Here is a 15462-nt window from a genome sequence, read left to right on the forward strand (position 1 = left end):
ACCAATGTGAACACCAATGTGAACACCAATGTGAACACCAATGTGAACTCCAATGTGAACACCAATGTGAACACCAATGTGAACACCAATGTGAAAACCAATATGAACACCAATGTGAACACCAATGTGAATGATAATGTGAACACCAATGTGAACACCAATGTGAACACCAATGTGAACTCCAATGTGAACACCAATGTGAACACCAATATGAACACCAATGTGAACGCCAATGTGAACGACGATGTGAACACCAATGTGAAAGACAATGTGAACACCAATGTGAACACCAATGTGAACACCAATGTGAACGCCAATGTGAACGACGATGTGAACACCAATGTGAAAGACAATGTGAACACCAATGTGAACACCAATGTGAATGATAATGTGAACACCAATGTGAACACCAATGTGAACACCAATGTGAACACCAATGTGAACACCAATGTGAACGCCAATGTGAACGCCAATGTGAATGACAATGTGAACACCAATGTGAACACCAATGTGAACAATAATTTGAACACGAATGTGAACACCAATGTGAACGACAATGCGAACACCAATGTGAACACCAATGTGAACACCAATTTGAACGCCAATGTGAATGACAATGTCAACACTAATGTGAACACCAATGTGAATGACAATGGGAACACCGATGTGAATGACAATGTGAACACCAATTTGAACACCAATGTGAACACCAATGTGAATGACAATGTGAACACCAATGTGAACACCAATGTGAATGACAATGTGAACACCAATGTGAACACCAATGTGAATGATAATGTGAACACCAATGTGAACACCAATGTGAACGACAATGTGAACACCAATGTGAACACCAATGTGAACACCAATGTGAAAGCCAATATGAATGCCAATGTGAACACCAATGTGAATGACAATGTGAACACCAATGTGAACTCCAATGTGAACACCAATGTGAACTCCAATGTGAACACCAATGTGAACACCAATGTCAAAACCAATATGAACGCCAATGTGAATGACAATGTCAACACCAATGTCAACTCCAATGTGAACACCAATTTTAACGACAATGTGAACACCAATTTGAACGACAATGTGAACACCAATATGAACGCCAATGTGAATGACAATGTCAACACCAATGTCAACACCAATGTCAACACCAATGTGAATACCAATGTGAACACCAATATGAACGCCAATGTGAATGACAATGTCAACACCAATGTGAACACCAATGTGAACACTAATGTGAACTACAATGTGAATGACAATGTGAACACCAATGTGAACACCAATGTAAACGACAATGTGAACACCAATGTGAACGCCAATGTCAACGAAAATGTCAACACCAATGTGAACACCAATGTGAAGGACAATGTGAACACCAATGTGAACACCAATTTGAACACCAATTTGAACACCAATGTGAACACCAATGTGAATGACAATGTGAACACCAATGTGAACCCCAATGTGAACACCAATGTGAATGACAACGTGAACACCAATGTGAACACCAATGTGAACACCAATGTGAACACCAATGTGAACACCAATGTGAACGACAATGTGAACACCAATGTGAACACCAATGTGAATGACAATGTGAACACCAATGTGAACACCAATGTCAATGACAATGTAAACACCAATGTGAACACCAATGTGAACACCAATGTGAACGCCAATGTGAATGACAATGTGAACACCAATGTGAACACCAATGTGAACAATAATTTGAACACCAATGTGAACACCAATGTGAACGACAATGCGAACACCAATGTGAACACCAATGTGAACACCAATTTTAACGCCAATGTGAATGACAATGTCAACACTAATGTGAACACCAATGTGAATGACAATGGGAACACCAATGTGAATGACAATGTGAACACCAATTTGAACACCAATGTGAACACCAATGTGAATGACAATGTGAACACCAATGTGAACACCAATGTGAATGACAATGTGAACACCAATGTGAACACCAATGTGAATGATAATGTGAACACCAATGTGAACACCAATGTGAACGACAATGTGAACACCAATGTGAACACCAATGTGAAAGCCAATATGAATGCCAATGTGAACACCAATGTGAATGACAATGTGAACACCAATGTGAACTCCAATGTGAACACCAATGTGAACACCAATGTCAAAACCAATATGAACGCCAATGTGAATGACAATGTCAACACCAATGTCAACTCCAATGTGAACACCAATTTTAACGACAATGTGAACACCAATTTGAACGACAATGTGAACACCAATATGAACGCCAATGTGAAAGACAATGTCAACACCAATGTCAACACCAATGTGAACACCAATGTGAATACCAATGTGAACACCAATATGAACGCCAATGTGAATGACAATGTCAACACCAATGTGAACACCAATGTGAACACTAATGTGAACTACAATGTGAATGACAATGTGACCACCAATGTGAACACCAATGTAAACGACAATGTGAACACCAATGTGAACGACAATGTGAACACCAATGTGAACACCAATGTGAACACCAATGTGAACACCAATTTGAACACCAATGTGAACACCAATGTGAATGACAATGTGAACACCAATGTGAACCCCAATGTGAACACCAATGTGAATGACAATGTGAACACCAATGTGAACACCAATGTGAACACCAATGTGAACTACAATGTGAACACCAATGTGAACACCAATGTGAACGACAATGTGAACACCAATGTGAACACCAATGTGAATGACAATGTGAACACCAATGTGAACACCAATGTCAATGACAATGTAAACACCAATGTGAACACCAATGTGAACACCAATGTGAATGACAATGTGAATGACAATGTGAACACCATGGTTAACATCAATGTGAACACCAATGTGAACGACAATGTGAACACCAATGTGAACACCAATGTGAAAACCAATATGAACGCCAATGTGAATGACAACGTCAACACCAATGTGAACACCAATGTGAACACCAATGTGAACACCAATGTGAACGACAATGTGAACACCAATGTTAACACCAATGTGAACGACAATGTGAACACCAATGTGAACACCAATGTGAATGACAATGTGAACACCAATGTGAACACCAATGTGAATGACAATGTGAATGACAATGTGAACACCAATGTGAACACCAATGTGAACGACAATGTGAACACCAATGTGAACACCAATGTGAACACCAATGTGAATGACAATGTGAACACCAATGTGAACACCAATGTGAACACCAATGTGAACGACAATGTGAATGACAATGTGAACGCCAATGTGAACACCAATGTGAACACCAATGTGAACGACATTGTGAACACCAATGTGAACGACAATGTGAACACCAATGTGAATGACAATGTGAACACCAATGTGAACAACAATGTGAATGACAATGTGAACACCAATGTGAACACCAATGTGAACACCACTGTGAACGCCAATGTGAACACCAATGTGAACACCAATGTGAACGCCAATGTGAACACCAATGTGAACACCATTGTGAACTCCAATGTGAACACCAATGTGAACACCAATGTGAATGACAATGTGAACACCAATGTGAACACCAATGTGAACACCAATGTGAACACCAATGTGAACACCAATGTGAACGCCAATGTGAATGACAATGTGAACACCAATGTGAACGACAATGTGAACACCAATGTGAACACCAATGTGAACACCAATGTGAACTCCAATGTGAACACCATTGTGAACACCAATCTGAACACCAATGTGAAAACCAATATGAATGCCAATGTGAATGAAAATGTCAACACCAATGTGAACACCGATGTGAACACCAATGTGAACGACAATGTGAACACCAATGTGAACACCAATGTGAACACCAATGTGAAAACCAATATGAATGCCAATGTGAACACCAATGTCAAAACCAATGTGAAAACCAATGTGAACACCAATGTGAATGCCAATGTGAACACTAATGTGAACACCAATGTGAACGCCAATTTTGAATGACAATGTGAACACCAATGTGAATACCAATGTGAATGACAATGTGAACACCAATGTGAACACCAATGTGAACACCAATGTGAATGCCAATGTGAACGCCAATGTGAATGACAATGTGAACACCAATGTGAACACCAATGTGAACAATAATTTGAACACCAATGTGAACACCAATGTGAACGACAATGCGAACACCAATGTGAACACCAATGTGAACACCAATATGAACGCCAATGTGAATGACAATGTCAACACTAATGTGAACACCAATGTGAACGACAATGTGAACACCAATGTGAATGACAATGGGAACACAAATGTGAATGACAATGTGAACGACAATGTGAACACCAATGTGAACGACAATGTGAACACCAATGTGAACACCAATGTGAATGACAATGTGAACGCCAATGTGAACACCAATATGAACGCCAATGTGAATGACAATGTCAACACCAATGTGAACACCAATGTGAACACCAATGTGAATACCAATGTGAACACCAATATGAACGCCAATGTGAATGACAATGTCAACACCAATGTGAACACCAATGTGAACACTAATGTGAACTACAATGTGAATGACAATGTGAACACCAATGTGAACACCAATGTAAACGACAATGTGAACACCAATGTGAACACCAATGTGAACGACAATGTCAACACCAATGTGAACACCAATGTGAAGGACAATGTGAACACCAATGTGAACACCAATTTGAACACCAATGTGAACACCAATGTGAATGACAATATGAACACCAATGTGAACCCCAATGTGAACACCAATGTGAATGACAATGTGAACACCAATGTGAACACCAATGTGAACACCAATGTGAACTACAATGTGAACACCAATGTGAACACCAATGTGAACGACAATGTGAACACCAATGTGAACACCAATGTGAACGACAATGTGAACACCAATGTGAACACCAATGTGAACACCAATGTGAATGACAATGTGAACACCAATGTGAACACCAATGTGAACACCAATGTGAACGACAATGTGAATGACAATGTGAACGCCAATGTGAACACCAATGTGAACACCAATGTGAACGACATTGTGAACAGCAATGTGAACGACAATGTGAACACCAATGTGAATGACAATGTGAACACCAATGTGAACAACAATGTGAACACCAATGTGAACAACAATGTGAATGACAATGTGAACACCAATGTGAACACCAATGTGAACACCACTGTGAACGCCAATGTGAACACCAATGTGAACACCAATGTGAACGACAATGTGAACACCAATGTGAACACCAATGTGAACACCAATGTGAACTCCAATGTGAACATCAATGTGAACACCAATGTGAATGACAATGTGAACACCAATGTGAACACCAATGTGAACACCAATGTGAATGACAATGTGAACACCAATGTGAATGAAAATGTGAACACCAATGTGAACACCAATGTGAACACCAACGTGAATGACAATGTGAATGACAACGTGAGCGACTATGTGAACGACACTGTGAAAACCAATGTGAATGCCGATGTGAATGACGATATGAATGCCAATTTTAACAACAATGTGAACACCAATGTGAAAACCAATATGAATGCCAATGTGAACACCAATGTCAAAACCAATGTGAAAACCAATGTGAACACCAATGTGAATGCCAATGTGAACACTAATGTGAACACCAATGTGAACGCCAATTTTGAATGACAATGTGAACACCAATGTGAATACCAATGTGAATGACAATGTGAACACCAATGTGAACACCAATGTGAACACCAATGTGAATGCCAATGTGAACGCCAATGTGAATGACAATGTGAACACCAATGTGAACACCAATGTGAACAATAATTTGAACACCAATGTGAACACCAATGTGAACGACAATGCGAACACCAATGTGAACACCAATGTGAACACCAATATGAACGCCAATGTGAATGACAATGTCAACACTAATGTGAACACCATTGTGAACGACAATGTGAACACCAATGTGAATGACAATGGGAACACAAATGTGAATGACAATGTGAACGACAATGTGAACACCAATGTGAACGACAATGTGAACACCAATGTGAACACCAATGTGAATGACAATGTGAACGCCAATGTGAACACCAATATGAACGCCAATGTGAATGACAATGTCAACACCAATGTGAACACCAATGTGAACACCAATGTGAATACCAATGTGAACACCAATATGAACGCCAATGTGAATGACAATGTCAACACCAATGTGAACACCAATGTGAACACTAATGTGAACTACAATGTGAATGACAATGTGAACACCAATGTGAACACCAATGTAAACGACAATGTGAACACCAATGTGAACACCAATGTGAACGACAATGTCAACACCAATGTGAACACCAATGTGAAGGACAATGTGAACACCAATGTGAACACCAATTTGAACACCAATGTGAACACCAATGTGAATGACAATGTGAACACCAATGTGAACCCCAATGTGAACACCAATGTGAATGACAATGTGAACACCAATGTGAACACCAATGTGAACACCAATGTGAACTACAATGTGAACACCAATGTGAACACCAATGTGAACGACAATGTGAACACCAATGTGAACACCAATGTGAACGACAATGTGAACACCAATGTGAACACCAATGTGAACACCAATGTGAATGACAATGTGAACACCAATGTGAACACCAATGTGAACACCAATGTGAACGACAATGTGAATGACAATGTGAACGCCAATGTGAACACCAATGTGAACACCAATGTGAACGACATTGTGAACAGCAATGTGAACGACAATGTGAACACCAATGTGAATGACAATGTGAACACCAATGTGAACAACAATGTGAATGACAATGTGAACACCAATGTGAACACCAATGTGAACACCACTGTGAACGCCAATGTGAACACCAATGTGAACACCAATGTGAACGACAATGTGAACACCAATGTGAACACCAATGTGAACACCAATGTGAACTCCAATGTGAACATCAATGTGAACACCAATGTGAATGACAATGTGAACACCAATGTGAACACCAATGTGAACACCAATGTGAATGACAATGTGAACACCAATGTGAATGACAATGTGAACACCAATGTGAACACCAATGTGAACACCAACGTGAATGACAATGTGAATGACAACGTGAGCGACTATGTGAACGACACTGTGAAAACCAATGTGAATGCCGATGTGAATGACGATATGAATGCCAATTTTAACAACAATGTGAACATCAATGTATTGTCAGTGTAGAATCTGAATCAATACTAAGAAGTTGAGTTAAAACACACCAGTCCACTCTGAGGAATTCGTCCCTTGCTTGGCGTTGAACATCATGCACAACAGAACTTGTTTTTTTTTTAATGGAGACCCAAATAATCCAGAGGTTACATTGTTGATTGTGCTGACATTTCTGTTTGTTTATTTTTTGGTTAGAAGGGAGTAATAAACAAATTCTTAGTATTATAAGGTAGAGATGTTTAAATCAAATCAACATTTCAGCAGTTATATTAACAGCTGATTAAAGTATGAACTCCTTTTAATTTCCTCTTCGCTGAGAAGATCAGAGGCCGTTTGAAAGTTCAGGGCTGCAGCGCTGCAGGTCGTCTGTGCCTTGGCTCCGATGGGCTGAAACCTTCAGTCCTCTCTATTCAGAATAAAGGAAACAAAACAGCTTCTCATCAGCACGGAACAACAACACAAGGCTTTGTCTCTTATGGACAAGGAAGAGATTTTAAAAAATGCTTTAAATGACTTCGAGAGAAGGGGGATTACTGTGTGTGTGTGTGTGTGTGTGTGTGTGTGTGTGTGTGTGTGTGTGTGTATGTGTGTGTGTGGCTGTGTGTATGTAGTGCTATAATTTTGCTTGTTTGTAAGACCTGTCCACAGTTATCCTATACTGCTGCTCTGTATTTGTGGTTGAGAATATCTTAAAGGTGTGTGTGTGTGTGCGTGTGTGTGTGTGTGTGTGCTGCTTGCATATATACATGCGCACACCTAAGGAGCAGGCAGCAGCAATTTCATCACTTCTTATTACATATAATGAGAAACACAGACTTTGTTCACCAACACACACACACACACACACACACACACACACACACACACACAAACCCTTTCACAGCTGTGTTAAAGCATGAGGTCACCTTAGAATGAGCACAAACTCTAAAATTGTCCTTTATAAGGTCGAGCCTGCAGACAAAAGTTCTCTTGAGCTTTGATAACTTTCAATGTTGATGAGATAAAAACACTTCTTATAAACAAACACACATAATAAGAGTCTTGCACGCATAGACAAGACGTTGGTGATGTATACAAGAACCTAAAGGTATGGGACATCGACTTCCTTACTTTGTTTCTTTATGTCAGACTGCAGTTTGACTTCCTCAAGCTTGGCCTCCTGTTCCACCACATCTGTAGGACATGGTGTAAAACTTCCCCACATTACTTTCTGGAAGCCTAACTATCAATCAAAAGCAAGGACAGGCTGATATATGCACATGTACACACTTTAATTTTCTCCTGTCTGTCATTTTCCCCTTTATTGAAAGGACAGGCGGGTCTGTCAGGAGAAGAATTCCTCCCCGCAGGCCCCGCTGAAATGAACGACCTTGGCCCGGCCGTCAATTTTGGTTTTAATAGCAGCTAACAAAAACACTGTAAATTTACAGCTGGGAACGGCTCGCTGCAAAGACGCTCAGATTTGCCAAAGCCATAAGTCCAGTCAGCAGTCTCCCCCTCTGACTGTCTCCATGCTTTTCTCTCACACTCCTTCAGTGGATAAGTGAAGTCTTTTTTCTTCTTTCTATTTAACAGAGAGGTTCCACCTGCACCAGGCGGCCCGGGACACAATGTCCTCAACAAACCTTGTCGGTACGAGGCCGTTTGTAACCATGATGGCCGCTTGGCTCTAGTGTCGGCTCTCGTCTGTAGGCGGGTGAATCGTTGCTCCTGACTGAAGTTGCCATGAAACAGTGTTCAGACATTTGTGTTCTTTGGACTATGAATCACACTGACTTTTATCCTGCTCCTCCGCTGGATGAATTGTAAACACTCTTGCAGCTGTGCTTAGTGATGATGTCCTATAAAAGTAAACTAGAAACATGGACACGGTCAACATTAAACCTTTTTAACAGCATGCTGGCCTTTCCTTTTGGACGCCACGGGGCCCATTACAGCGACCGATCACTGGATAAGTGTCGCCAGGAAAAACCTATTGTTTCCCTCTGGTACAGAGGGCTTGCCTGGCGCTCTTCTCCGCTGCTGCACAACACCTTTATCTAACAGTTTTTGGGCGCGCATAAAAGTTAAAACGTTTTCAACCTTTCAGCTCAAGAGCGATTGTCAATGTCAGATGAAGCAGCCAATCAAAACAGGTAAGGAGGCTTTACCTCCCCCTCCTCGTCTAGTAGCAAAGGAATGGCGAGAGCTTTTCGTTGCTTGAATCCATTTTTTTCCACTTTTTGGATTTGGATTTGGAAGCTGGAGCACACCAACGCTCCCAGATGTTTTCTCCCAAAGATGCGCTCAGGTGTTTTTGGGAGTAGCAGCGCTTGGGGCGACACTTCTCCATGTGGGGATCGGGCCCCTAAACCCACTTTCCACCAAGCAAAAGTTAGGAATGCTACCAAAACAATAGATCTGTACCGTCCTACTTTTTACTTCCCTTCCATTGGGATGCCAAGCGTACCGATCTGACCCTAAAGGGGTGGAGCTAGACACACTGCAGTCTGTTGATTGGCCGAAAGAATCTTCACTTTAATGTGGGGTGAAAAATGTGGCGGTTGGTGTTCCCATGCAGCTCACCCTGAAAACGTGAAGAGTCTTGCGCATGTTTGAGACACAGATTTACTTCAAATTTCACACACTGTGAGCCGCGGTCCATCGTGCACAGCAGAAGAACGCCACTCTGCTCCGTTTCAAACACACTCTTTAGTCTATTTTCGATGGAGCGCATTGTAGGCACGTGTCAAGCTGGACAGAAAATATCAACCCAGACAGGAAGTCAGACAGGGAAACGCGCAGAGTACAGTCAATTTCAAAATAAAACACAACATGCAGACTCACGATTGTATTTTCCATCACTTTATCAACATTACGTCAAAACAGAATGAACAACAAATCATCCTCAGAAAGACAAAGCAACATGTTGTTTGCACGTTTTCCTCTGTATTCCCATGTGATCTTGTAGTTCTCCTGTGATGTGGGTACAGCTGATCATGGCTGCGCTCAGAAAGTGGGGCAAAGCGTGCGCCGTCCGTTGTAGCAAAACTAATGGATCGCAGCACGCCTGGAATAAGTGGAAATTGGCAGTTACAGAGCCATCATGGCTGAGGTCTCGTTATACTTAAGAGTTGTGGATGGTTTAGGATCTTGTGACTTTGCGTTTTTAGATTAATTGATATCCTCATGAAAAACTTATTTCAAAATAATCAGGCCATTTATCATTCACCAGGATTATTTCTTCATATCCCATAAAAGATTTAACCTTCCAACGGTGTTAGTTCCACTTGAAGAGTTTCCACAACAGTAAGAGGACTTTAAATCTCCCATAACTGATTCATAACTTACTAACTGACGAGACACAAAAGAATCCAACTGCAGATTAAATGTTCAAATCTGAGCAGTGTGGCTGAGAGATCAGTTCTCTCCGTCACAGCTGTTTTCTCACTTTGTGACCACCCATGGCGAGACGAACCAGAACAATCACTGTCCACTTTCCTCTCCAATCTGTCTCAAACCTTCATTATGTGAAAAAGAACTCAAGATGGAGTTTTTCCAAACCAACAGAAAGTACAACCTCTCAGAACAGAACCGCTGCGTGTGTTTACGGACTTCCTCTGTCTCGGCTCGTCTGCGGCAGCTGGAGGTACTCAGCACTGAGTCGAACAGCAAGCTTTGAAATAGCAATCAATGCCTTTATACTGCAGGGAGGGCTCGTAAAAGTGTCGTTGGGAGGAATATACAACGTCGTATTTCACCCTCCCCTCCCTGTTTTTAAACACTGAGTTATGGCTGCAGAAATGTGTACCCATTAAAGGTGATATGATGTATTTTCTGCCTTGTCCAGAAGCTCATTCATCACCAAGGACCAAAAAGAAAACTGCACTTACTCTTTCACCCCTTCCTCTCCCACCACCCTCCCCCTCCTCACCCGACACCCACCCACCCACCCTGTTCTTGTACGCTGTCGGGAGTAATTTACGACACACCGGTAGTGCAACCCTGCTGGAAGAAACTGCAAGAGTAGCTCGCTCGCTTGCTCTCTCTTTCTCTCTCTCTCTCTCTCTCTCTCACTTTCTCTCACTCTCTCTCTCTATCTCTCACTTTCTCTCACTCTCTCTCACTCTCTCTCGCTCTCTCAATTTCTCTCACTTTCTCTCTCTCTCTCTCTCACTCCCAGCAACTTAATAACCTTTTTAGGCCGCATCGTCTACTGCTGCACATTAAGTCAGGGCCGAGCCGCACGGACTCAGACTGAGACGAGGAGGTGAAGAGGTGGCCTCCTCAGGGCTAATGTGAAGATATAATGAAGATATAATGTGTCATTTTACAGAATCATCTTTTCACAGTGAATTTATCTGGCAGCAGAGAAAGGCCAAGATCATTCAAACGTCTTTAATAACGGATATAATATCACTTTTTACTTTCCAGATGTTTTTAAATGTATCACCATCTTTCTACTCTCTCTGCAGGATGGTTTATTCATTTCTGCATACTTAAGAAGCTGTCTTCTCTTCTTATTGAAGTTTAGTTTAGTATTTATTGAGGTGCCCTTCTGAACCTCTGACTGTATAAAACATGGATATTATTTCAGTGATGTCACTCACTGGTTTTCTAAAGCTCAGATTTAAAGCCAAATGATGGCCGTCATCTTATTTATTTTTTTTAAGATTGTTTTTGGCTTTTTGGTGCCTTTACTGGAGAGATAGGACAGTGGACAGAGCCAGAAATCAGGGAGAGTCAGAGTGGGAAACTGAACCTGGGCCGCCCGCCCAGAGGACCACAGCCTCCACACATGGGGCGCATTCACCAACCACTGCGCCACCAGTGCCCCCGGTCATCTTTATTTTAATGCTTTCTCAAACTCACTTTTAACCAAACAGCAAAGAAGAGAAAATATAATGACAGTGAGGAGAAACACCAAGTGGATAAAGCTCGTTCTAAAACGAGGGTGAACCTTGTGTTGTCTTTTACCCGTGGACGTGGAGTTGGTCTAATATAAAACAGATGATTATAAAAAAAAAAGAGCGTACCAACATAAAGACGAGCTGATCTGAGCAGAACTGTTTTTGACCACGCTGTAACCGTGTTCATCTCTGCTGGGCATTTAAACATGCTTGTTTTTAGACTTTTGCAGACAGCCTCAAGTGGACACTCATGGAACTGCAGTTTTTGTAACACTTCTGCATTGCTTCTTTTTATCAGTAATGGAGGTCGCTGCTTGCTCTGAACTTGTTCTATTCAGATTACATGATCGATGCGATGTAACCTCATTGAGCCGAGGGTTCGATCACTGACACTGAGGGGTCAATTTATCGTCTCTCTGGTCGCTCTGAGGTTGAGTATTGATTGAGAATATTGACGTCTTTTTTTTATGGAATCACTGTGAACCTTCAGAGATCAAATCAACTATTTTTTATTATTTCATTTCAAATCTTTAACGGGTACACAGGACGGAGCTCAACCCCTCGCCGTGGCAGTAAGACTTCTTCACCAGGAGGAATTTTTAGCATAAATTAATTTGACAAGAAGGTATAAAGTGGATTTAGAGACCTTGTTTTGAGAGGCCCGCCCTGTCATTGTGTTCCTCCAATGAGTCACGACGTCAAGTCTGTGTGCGGAGACAGAGGTTATTAAATCATACCGGAACACTTTGAGAGCACTACATTTCATTCTTTGTCTGCGATTCGCTGGTTTGGGCGTGTGCAATATTAGCTGTTTGATTGAAGTTCATAACCTTCAGTGCATACCGTCCAACTCTCCATGTCACTGGCACGCCGTCAAGTACAGTCGAGTAAATCAACACAGGCTGTAATTATTCCCACTCAAACAGAGTTGTAGCCACTGTTCTGTAGAGTGTGTGTGTGTGTGTGTGTGTGTGTGTGTGTGTGTGTGTGTGTGTGTGTGTGTGTGTGTGTGTGTGTGTTAGACAGAGGATTAATCTCCCCAGCTGAGGCAGTAGCTAAGGTCAGCAAGGGAAATATTTCATAAGTGTCAGTTTGGCCCGTAGAGTTTTTTAAAATGAGAATGCACGGTCACATAACAAATGGCCATGTGTGACTTTGTGAGGCGCACACAGAGCAAACAGAGGAGGGAGGGAGGGTGGGAGGGGGGGTTGGGGGCGAGGGGTGATATATGGCCGTGCTTCACTTTCATGTATTCATCTGAAAGCCGGCGGTGAATTACTGCCAGGAACAAGCGCGCTGCTTTGTCACCACAAGGACCCTGTTGAGACAAATATTTTGGCCACACGAGGTCTGTGACTGGAATGCGTTTTCCATTACTAACGCCTGCTTTCAAAATCTGTTTTTTTTTTGTTTTTTTTTCATTAAAGGAGAAAGTAAATCCTGACTTCTGCTTCACTGAGTTGAAGCGTCGTTTTATAAAAAAAACCCTCCTGCATGTGTTGTTTCCATTTTTTCCTCCTTCAAAACGCTCTTACATATCTTTTGACTTTGTCTCTGAACACTCTCGCTGCTGCAGGTTTTTCTGCTCCCGTGGTTGACCCGGGGGTTGGCAGGCACATGCAGAGAGATTAATGGCAGGGCGGGCCCGCTTCAATAACTGTCTGTTTGATGTGTCAGGCTTGAACATTGATAGGCTTTTAATTGAGCTGTGCCTGTCTATTGTCACGTCAGGAGGCTGGAGGCAGCTGACATGACTCGGCCTCGCTGCGGGTTGTGATGACATGTACTGCCCTTCATCATCATCATCATCATCATCATCGTCTTCACCGCCATCGTGGTTGTGTTTGGCAGGAACTTAACGGCTAATGAAGCCTCCGATAGCGTCTGTTGAACGCCAGAATGAATCAGTATCTGACGGGCGGCTGAGATAAAAAAAACTGGATTGAGCAACTTTTTAAAAATAAAACACAAACTTTCATTTGATGAGAAAATGTATAAGGCGGGGGCGCCAGCAGCCTAGTGGTTGCAGTCCTCAACGCAAGTGGCCTGGGTTTGAATCCGACCTCTCTCTCTCTCTCTCTCTGATTTCTGACTCTATCCTCTCTCGCCAATAAAGGCAAACAAAGCTTCAAAAATAAACCTTAATTAAATGTTTGGGGGCAAAATGGGGCTGGTTGAAATAAAAACAGGATGTCCCAGTGGCGTCCGCCTCAGAGAAGGTTGGATGATGAAGACACAGAGGCGGTGACTCTGACCATGAGAGGAGGAGGAAACAGCGTTGACTTTAACAAGCGTGAGGAATGTGCCGGGGAAGATTTTCTCTGCGAGGCCTGTTGTTGTTCCTTTTCACCAGACCTGTCACGGGGTCCAGCTTGTGAATACCTTGATTGTGCTTCTATCAAAATGACCCCCCCCCCCCTCCTCCTCCTCGTCCTCTGTTGTCAGACCAATGGAAAGAAAAAAATCTTTTGATGTCATCTAAATTTCACACAACAATGTAGGACGATCTGATTTGAGGCAGACGCTGTCTGGAGGAGCCGGCCCGGTCTCTCCCTCCTCCTCCTCCTCCTCTCCATAACTTCTCCCTGTGGAGGACAATAGCGGCTTTTGTTTTTTCCAGTGTGGACAGAGGACTGGAGGTTGCATGGTTTGTCTGTGAACGTACTTCAGGTGTACAGCGAGTATGGTGACACGGTGGCACCCTGCACAGCGGTAGGATTTCGGAAATAAAAGTGCCAATCAGCGAACACAGAGGGAAGCCTATTATCCCGGTGTGATTATAATGCAGACAGATAGACGACAGGTAGGCAGAGTGGATAAGAGCGCGAGCCTGCGAGACGTGAGCCGCTGACAAGAGAGACAATCTCTCCCTCCTAAACTGGAGAGATAAGGTTGTCAGCCCTGACACACACACACACACACACACACACACACAGATAGATGATACTGTAGGGATTTGAATAACACACCTTTGAGATGGTATCACGCACAGTGTGTCCTTTCTGTTTGTCTGTGTGTGTGTGTGTGTGTGTGTGTGTGTGTGTGTGTGTGTGTGTGTGTGTGTGTGTGTGTGCTTGGCTGCATTGTGTGTGAGTCGGATTAGCTCGTGTGTCAAACACAGACGGAGAGGCAACCGCAGAAAAGAAAAAACGAGGAAGTGTGAATACATTAAGGTACACTGCGTGGATATTGTTTGTGGACCTTTCAGCTCACGGAAATCCTTGTTTCAACATTTTGGTCCTGACTGGAATGTT

Source organism: Labrus mixtus, chromosome 5, assembly GCF_963584025.1.
Source record: "Labrus mixtus chromosome 5, fLabMix1.1, whole genome shotgun sequence".
Classification (NCBI taxonomy): domain Eukaryota; kingdom Metazoa; phylum Chordata; class Actinopteri; order Labriformes; family Labridae; genus Labrus; species Labrus mixtus.